Source organism: Rhinolophus sinicus, linkage group LG06 (assembly GCF_036562045.2).
Source record: "Rhinolophus sinicus isolate RSC01 linkage group LG06, ASM3656204v1, whole genome shotgun sequence".
Classification (NCBI taxonomy): Eukaryota; Metazoa; Chordata; class Mammalia; order Chiroptera; family Rhinolophidae; genus Rhinolophus; species Rhinolophus sinicus.
Window position 1 is genome coordinate 16,952,739 of NC_133756.1, and position 9,345 is coordinate 16,962,083.

The 9,345-nt window shown below is 40.4% G+C and overlaps 2 long non-coding RNA genes across 2 annotated transcripts; one reads left to right on the forward strand and one right to left on the reverse strand.

Annotated features, from left to right (window-relative positions):
• Positions 1–891: 891 nt before the first annotated feature.
• On the reverse strand, positions 892–7,024 carry LOC141572089 (uncharacterized). Its single transcript, XR_012497206.1, has 3 exons — positions 6,771–7,024; positions 5,933–6,139; positions 892–1,645 (listed from the first exon to the last, which is right to left on the reverse strand). It is a non-coding gene; the product is annotated as an uncharacterized LOC141572089 (long non-coding RNA).
• On the forward strand, positions 1,059–5,940 carry LOC141572090 (uncharacterized). The gene is made up of 3 exons (XR_012497207.1): positions 1,059–1,118; positions 2,581–2,767; positions 5,482–5,940. It is a non-coding gene; the product is annotated as an uncharacterized LOC141572090 (long non-coding RNA).
• Positions 7,025–9,345: the final 2,321 nt, after the last annotated feature.

Here is a 9,345-nt window from a genome sequence, read left to right on the forward strand (position 1 = left end):
GATTTTTTTCCCCTCCTTCCCTGCCTAAAGCTGAGGAGTTACTTGGCTATTATTCATTTCTTCTGGAGAAGGCAGGGGAGATACAGATTTCAGAGCTTAATAGTAAGTAGATTGTTATTGCTAAGGGCAGATTAAACCAAGAACACACCGTCCTACTTCAGCCAAAAGACAATTACCATTTATTGTATCTACCATGTGCCAGGCCCTGGGCTTGGCACTTGGGTCTATTTGTCTCATTTAAAAATCAAAAGAGTTATCCTGGCCCAGGGAAATAGTAACAACCTGTCCTCATGGGAATATAAAAAATGAAACAGCAGGACAGAATTCTGAAAAGAGAAATCTGTTGAACACTTGTCTAGTTAAGTGATTGTGGAGTCTGCTTCCTCGGAGAACAGTAAGATTTCAGAAATGGGGGCAAAAGGGACTTTTCCATTATCCTCTACAGGACTTGGTATATACCTCTAGCTCCATTTTTACGAATTTCCAATTGTTTTATCCTCACTTGTTCAGCAGTAGGACTAGTTGGATTTAGGGTGAGGGGAAAGATGAAGTTCAGTCTGATTCCTTGATTTCTTATCTTGGTGACATAAAAGTGATGTCATTTACCAGTGACATAGGAAACACTGGAGGAGAAGCAGTTTTGAGGTTAAAAATGACAAGCATTTATTGAACACTATGTGTTTTATAGATGAGGTGCCTGATGCCCAAAGAATTTAAGTAAATTGTCCAAGGGCACAGCAAATAGTTGTTGGAGTCAGTTGCCATCCCAGGTAGCAGAGCCATCATGTTGCACAATATACTAATGTGATACTTATATAGACTATAATGTGAATGGTGCCCCTGGACTTGTGCTTTACGGTGGTCTGGCCAGGCTGTATGACCCTACCCCTGACCCCTCTTTTAAAGGAAAAGATAATCAATTTGGGTTGAAGCAAACAACCTTGAGATATTCACAAAACATCCAGGTGGAGGTGTCCAGAAGTCACCGTTGGAGATGTACATTTGAGAATCAGCAGCACAGAGGTTTAATTACGTATTTATTATTCTTCTATTTACAGGAGGCCTATATTCTGCTAGGTACCAGACATGCAAAGATGAATAAGACACCATCTACTGAGGTATTTTCAAGAATCACTAAATTGGATGAAGAGTGGGGTAATTCACAGAAATGTAGTGAAACCAGTTTTAGAGAAGATGAGAAAGAGCCTACTTTGGGGCATGTTGAATTAGGAATTCCAGGAGGAAGTTAGAAATGTGTAAATTTGAGGATAAGCCTATGAGACGGCAGAGACCCTGCCTGTCTTGTTCATCATGTTATAACCCTAGTACTTAGCAGCATGTTTCCTGGCACATGATAGGTACAATAGATATTTGTTAAATCAATTAATTATATTTTTTTAAATCATTCACAATATCAAGGATACTTGAAACTGAGGGAGTAAATGCAATTCCTGAGAAAGTGGAAAGAGGTAAACTAAGACTAGAACCTCAGAGAATTTCTATGAAGATAGGAGGAGGTAAAAAAGCAATGAAAGCCAACTCAAAAATAACATTTTGTGGGTGAAGGGTGACTCATGAAGATGGACTGTTTCTACCAAGAATAATTTCCTTTGGTCACTGCCCTCAGCACTGAAGTTTGTTGCACCTAGGAAAGGGTAACAAAAAAAACAAAAAAGAAATAAGTTAAGAAATCAGTTAGTGGATATACAATCTTCCACCTGTGAATTTTACTTAGTAAATTTTCTCTAAAATCCTTTAAAAAAAAAAAAAAAAATCTAAGTTGCTGGTTGCCCAGGGCTTTATGTGGGACTTTGTTAGGAAGAATTGCTTGCAATCAGGGCAGCTATTGAGAAAATGCATTAATTGCATTTTACTCTATTTCTTAGAAGTGAGGTCCTTAAATATTTTCTCTATTTTCTCTGTACAATTAAAATAAGTAAGACTCTTCTTTGGTGGCAAGGCACTGATTCCCAGTCCAGTTTTTCAGAGGATTTAGCTCCCTCCATCTATTAAAGTAATATTCTCAAACATGTCAGTAACAAGAGGTCCCTTGTGAAAGAAAAAATATTCTTGAGGACCCCCCCCATGTTGGTTTAATTTTTTTTTAATTAAAGTTTATTGGGGTGACAATTGTTAGTAAAATTACATAGATTTCAGGTGTACAATTCTGTAATACATTATCTATATCTCACATTGTGTGTTTACCACCCTGAGTCAGTTCTCTTTCCATCACCATATATTAGACTGGTTTAATTTATTAACTTTAATTTTATTTCATTTTTTAATTCAGACTATTTAGTATTTTAATAGGTTGCTCCAGGATGCAGTGTTGAAAATAAGTTAAAATACTGTTTCTTGAAAATATTTTCTTTGTTAATTACTACTACCCTTGCTGCTGATGAACTATTGCAAGTTGAAACATACAAGATGAGTTTCCTGAAAGCAGTACCCTCCAGGAATATGAATATGGTCTTAATGCTACAGTGCATTTTCTTCTGGGTTCCACATACCTAAGAGGTCTGACAATTAAGTTCGCGAACTTGTTGCAACCATGTTACTAACTGTTTTTTTTTATATCAGAGGGGTTATTCATTACGAATTTGTACCAACTGGACAAGCAGTTAACCAAGTTTACTATTTGGAAGTGCTGAAAAGGCTGAGTGAAAAAGTTGGACGACCTGAACTTTTCTCCAACAATTCATATGGCTCTTGCGTCACGACAATGCACCAGCTCACACAGCACAGTCTGTGAGGGAGTATCTAGGAAGTAAGCAAATAACTGTCTTGGAATACGCTCCCTGCTCACCTGATATGATCCCCAATGACTTCTTTCTTTACCCAAAGATAAAGGAAATATTAAAAGGAAGACATTTTTATGATATTGTGGACATCAAGGGTAATACCCTGTGCGGGGACAGAGTCCCAGAGAGCAGTTTCCAGGCTCTCAGCCTCATGTGGAAAGGTGCTGGCTCGGTTTTTAAATGGTCACCAGCTGTAATCAGATGGCCATTCGCTGTGGCTGGGTGGCCATCAGCTGTTAGCTAATATAACTGCCATGGCTACGGTATAGGGTGGGTGGATTGGTTGGCAGAGAAGCGGACGACGAATTGTGGCTAGCAAGTGGGGTTAGCAAGCGTGGATGGTGGATTACAGATTGCGTGGATCCTACTTCCTGTGTCTCGCCCGGCTGCAGGTGAGACTGGAGTGCAGGAAGACCCCGCGTTGGGGTACTGCCGGATGTTTGCTTTTGTGTCTCGACCAGCCGCCATCTAGAATATAGTGGTATGACTCCCCTATCTATGGCTCTTTTGTTCCTTTTTGGCCTCACCATATCCTGCATTCTTATGTGAGGAGTGGGACCAGAGGCCCTGCATTACACCCTATTTCCCTGAAAATAAGACCTTTCCGGACAATCAGCTCTAAAGCATATTTTTAAGCAAAAAATTAATATAAAACCCAGTATTTATTACATTATATTATATTATATTATATTATATTATATTATATTATACCAGGTCTTATAGTAAAATAAGACCAGGTCTTATATTAATTTTTGCTCCAAAAGATGCAGTAGAGCTGATTGTCTGGCTAGGTCCTATTTTCGGGAAACATGATACAATGACAGCTCTGATGGCTATTCCAGAAAAAGAGTTCCAAAATTCATTTGAAGAGTGGACAAGGCACCAGTGTTGGTGCATAGCTTCCCAAGGGAAGTACTTCGAAGGTGACCATAGTGATATTCAGCAATGAGGTATGTAGCACTTTTTCTAGGATGAGTTCACAAACTTAATTGCCTGACCTCATATACTGCCTATGCGTGTGATGGTGACTCAATACTCCCACTACTTTTCTCCGTTCAAGCTAGCAAGAAACCTTTGTTCATACAGTGTTCTTGGACACAATCTGGCCTTCACTTAACAAAGCAGTATTTACATCATTGCACTGATTTGCTGTGGTAGTTAACTAACTCATCAACAGCCATTTCCCCTTCTTCATAGCTATATACAAGTAAGGCAATTCAATGTGAGTATAAAGCAGATGTCCTAAAACAGTGATCATTTTAACATTAATACTTGCTAACCTAACAGCAGCCTGCCATATACTCAAACCATTAAAGTTAAGCCTGTAAACCATTAAAGCTAAATGCTTTCATGTAATTGTAACAACAAATGCAATCATATAAATCAAAATCACAGGGCAGCACTCAGTTATAAGGACATCCAGATGATTCAAAATATTTTTATGGTAAGTTTTTAATTATCACTGACAAAAACATTACATTTAACAGTTCTCAGAGAACACTTGAATCCTTAAATTTATAAGAATTCAATTTATAAAATTATATTTGGGACATGACAGACACCAATTTGAGAAACACTGTTATCAAGGATATGTTTGTTAGAATTGAATACAGCTGCAAATAACAGACTAAACTCAAACAACGAGCTGACCAAATAGTGGATTAATTTTTCTCATTTAATAAGTAGGCAGTCCAAGGCTGGTATGGTTATTCCATGCTACTATCTGGGATCCAGACTTCTTTTAACTTTCTGTTCCCAAATCCCTAGCATGCAGCTTTTATTCTTATGATTACCTTACAATCATAAAATGTCTGCTCTACTTCCAACATTATACTTATATTCCAGACAGGAAGAAAGAAAAAGGCAACCAGAGGGGGTAGGGACTATAATGGAGAAGCAAAGCATTCCCAGAAACCCTCAGTTTACATATCATTTGCCAGAACCATAGCATATGGCTTCTACTAACTGTATAAGGGAGGCTGGAAACTGTCTATTAGTTGGTCATGTTACCATTCCTAACAAAATTGAAATTCTGTTAGGAAGGAAGGAAAGAAGGAGGACATTGTGAATAGGCAACTAGAGTGATTGAACTTGATGGAATTTGAAAGGAGAAACTTAGGATTTTGGCTGTGTCCATGTAAGAAAGTTGAAATGCTTGATAAAGAGACTCTTGTTTTGTTTTTCTATCCTTGCTAGAGGTGGCAATTTGTTTTATTAAAACTGCCTCATATTTATAATAAAGGCCTCTGTGTTGTACAACTTCAGGGGTTGATATACACATTGTATTCTATGACAATAGTGCCCTTGGAATTGGGTAACACAGCAACCTTATTTGTAGTAATATTTTTGGTATTGTAGACCTTTTGTGAAGTGATGTATAACTCTTGGTTACTTACATAACTAAATATTTACTTATGAACTGTTACCTCCTCAAAAAATATAGAGTCCTATACCTTCAGAGTTGGAAGGAACCATAGTTAACTAAGTTAACTAATTTAACTATTAAGTTCCCACTATGTGCCATGTATTATCCTAGCCCTGCACTGAACATGGAGCTTAAATTAACATCCAACCTTCTACCTGTTACAAGAATCTCTTCTTAAATAGACCTAACAGCCCCTGGGCCTTGGCTTGAACACTTCACTGATTACCCCTTTCTGTCTGGATTACCTTACTCCAGGTGTTCATATTGGGCTGTCTGTTACCCCTAGAAGAATGGAGCAATTCGGCTGCACAGAACTGTGGTACTACCATGTAGAATACAGTGCAACTGTCTCCTTGCCCTGGCCTGCCCACCAAGTTCTGGAGTAGTTTGTTACACAAACATAGGTAACTGAGATCCCATGTAACTTCTCTCAGTCTCAGCTCTCATTAAAATGGTATGACAGAGATCTCTGACACAGAGTAAATGCTTAGCACATGCTCATTCCTATCATCATCATCATTATCATTACTACTGTGTTAAAATTGGTTGGTTTGGCTTCAACCCATCATTTGAGTTCACCGAAAAATAAATGTATCTAAAGTAGCTTTTAATCTAAGTTTATTTGAACTTGTTTCCACTCATATTTATGGTTTTTATTTTTACAAATCTAACATCCCAATTGCCACATTTTAAATCAGACTCCTACCTTTAGGTCAAGTGTGATTAGGTATTTGTCATTCTTCTGCCATTGTCCAGCCAGCTGCTGTTCACAATTCAATGAGGCATGTAGTTAGGATATTGAACTCTTGATTTTAGGCTCAAGTTTACATCCTCCCATACCTAACTAGAAACCATCAAAGTGTTGATTTTTCATCTTTTCCTCCATCTTCCTTCCCCTCCAATTTTAGGAGAGCTGGAATGAAAACATAGATACAGTCCAAACCTGAGCAGTAAAGTGGAAGTGCCTAAACAGAATCAACCATGGCATAGTTGCAAGCTAGACTAGCAGGAGACTTGCAACCTACATTTTAGAATTAAAGTTGGTTTTTACCTGCAGCCACCTGATCCCTAAGGGACTATTGCTCAAGCCCCACCCCCCTCCCCAACCAAATCCTTATAAACATAAGCATTTATTAGTTATTTCTCAACCTCAGTGTTACCAACATTTTGTGTCTGATAATTCTTTGTTGGGGGAGGGGCTATAATAGGATGATTAATAATATCCTGCCCTCTAGATGCCAGTAGCACCCCACACATACATTGCCAAGTGTTGGGGGGGGGGCAAAATTTCCCTAGGTCAAGAACCTCTGAGCTAGAGAAAGGCAAATAAATGACTTAAGGACTCCTAGTGTATCTAATCTTCTGTCCCATTTGTCTGGCTGGAAGTGTCTTCTCTTTCCCCTGAAAGCAGGGAAAAAATATCTCTTTCATGCATTCATACTTTACTTCTAGACATCTCGGCCAAATCTTCCAGAAAAGAGTGCCTTGCTTGTCAGAAGCACTGAAATTAGAAGAGTGATAATGTTGGAACTAGAAAGACTCACCCATTGTAATGACACTCTGGCTTGGTCTTCTGAGGGCCACTCTGCCACTGACAGATGGGAGAAGAAGGGAGACAAAGGACTGTTGCGAGCGCCTGTAAGGGCAATTGCTACATTTCAGTCTCTTCCTGAAAGTCAAGGGGACATTAACCCTGCGGCAGGGCCCTACGTCCCTGCGTGGTACTCATGACGCGAGTGGGGAACAAAGGCCTGGCACACAGGTTCAGATACAGTGAGTAACACAGCTCTATTTGGGAACCAATGTCCCTCCAGAGGCCAATGCTCTGGTAAGCACAAAAGGTTATACAGAATAGAATAGAATTTTTTTGTTTTCCCCTTCTTCCGCCTCCCCCCACCCCGCTCCGGTTCAAGCTGTTGCTTCTCAGTCTAGTTGTGTAGAACACAGCTCCCTGGCCCATGCTGGTATTATGAGCCTTGCGCTCCCCCCAGCTGCCGGCCACTCATGCTGGTCACTGGCCAATTCTTGCAGCCCACAGCAACTCATGCCAACCTCGGTTGCTCATGACACTCCAGCTCCAAGGGCAGACATTGTTCACAATCTTAGCTGTAGAGGGCGCAGCTCACTGGCCCATGTGGGAATCGAACCAGCGACCTCAGCATTAAGAGCACGATTCTGAGCCACAGCACTGAGGCCACCTGAGCCACTGGGCTGGCCCAGAATAGAATTTAATAATGAACTAAGTCCCAGAGTCAATTGAGGTGGTGAAGGTCCCTGGTCTAGGAGAGGCGACTGGGCCCATGATGGGTCTGAGGCAAGCTGGTCTTGCAAGGAAGAACTTTGGAGAATCCCGGAATATGGTGGCTTGTACCTTGCAGAGGGTCTTAGTTGGAGTGCCCGTTCAGACTTCTCACAGCATTGCTCTGGAGTTCTTCTTTTATCCTCTTTTCCTTGGATTTGTTTACCTCTTAGGTAATAACCAGAAGTTGTTTGCCAGGAGTTTTTTACCTCTTAGGTGATAACCAGAAGTTGTTTTGGTGAATGTGTTTACCACTCAATTTTGTTATGCTCTGTTTCACACAAAAACATAAACATGTTTACTTTCATGTACATGCTCTAAACATAAAAATGTTTACCCTCACTTCACTCTTATCAGTCTCACACATGTGCGGCCATAGTTCTGTCCCTACTAGTAAACAACTTGTTCTGCAAACCTCAATCCACATGTATTATATATTCTATATGCTCTACACAAGGACAAACAGCTCTGGGAAAACAGACAGGTAGAAAAAGAGAGCTTTACCTCTGGGCAAAAAGGCTTAACTGATTCATTCCTAGCCTCAACCACACCTCTAACCACAAGCTGGGGATCCGCCTTTCATGGCGCCCTTAGTCATGTTCCCTTGACCTTCTGCAAGCTGTAATTCTGCAACTAGAGGCTTATCCACATTCTCTCCTTCCACCTTCCCCAGAGGAACATCAGGGCTGACAAGTGGAGCCTAACCTGAGAACTCTAGGACCAGAGTGGGATAGGAGGCAGTACTACTCCATGTGGTTGAACAGTTTAGGCACCTGACCAAAGAGGCTAATGGAGATCTAGTAACCTGCCCCTAATCTGCTCATCATGTATGGTTCACCAAGCCAGGATAAAAGTTGGCCCTTTCTAATTCTGAAGTAACACAGAATAAAAAACTCTGCAGATGTTATAAACCAGAAGATTTTTCTCCCCTAAGTCTTCTCTTCTTTAGCTTTAACAGCTCCATTTCCACAACTGCTCCTTATGTGACATAATTTACAAATCTCTTGCTAGTATCTCGCTAGAGTATTTCGCTTAGCATAATGTTGAGCATAACCTTCCTTATCCTGACATATAGGCCATCCACGATTTGACGCCTTGTGTTTCTTCTCTCACATACACTCTACGCTCCTCTAACCATAAAGCATCTGTGTAATTCCTGAGTGTATCATGATGTTACAGGTCTTCCACATTCTGTTGGCTTATTCTTCTTTGCCTAACTCCTACTTGTCTCTCAAAACTGGGTCAAGTGTCACCATCCAGGATAACTTTCCTGACAACCTCTCCATTCTCAATCTGAGTTTTGATATTCATTCTGTATTTCTACCATAGCCTGTGCTTATTTCTATCATTGATAGCACTTATCATATTCTGTTGTTACTAATTATTTCTTTATTTCTCCCCCCCCCCCAACAGACCATGATCTTAGTGAGTCAAGGTTATGGTTGTAGTACCTCATAGCACTGAAGAGAAAACAGATTGAGAACGGTTGCACTGGACTGCATTCCTTGAGGGCAGGGCCATATCTTCACCTCTGCATCTCCAGTGTCCAACACTTAACCTGTAAGCAGTGCTCAGAGTATGTGCAATAAATGCATACATGCCTCAGACAGACGGGCATTGCTCTCAGGGGGCTAGCCACACATTTGATTTATTGTTGAGTGTCATAAGGATGCAAAAGGCACCAAGTTGGAGCCTGGAGGCTGATGGGATCCTGCCCTCACCTCGTACACCTGTATTTATCATAGGTGTATAAATCTTTTATTCATATCAGGAGCAAAGAAAGTGCTGTATTAATCAATGTCTCAATTTCCCTCCTTTCA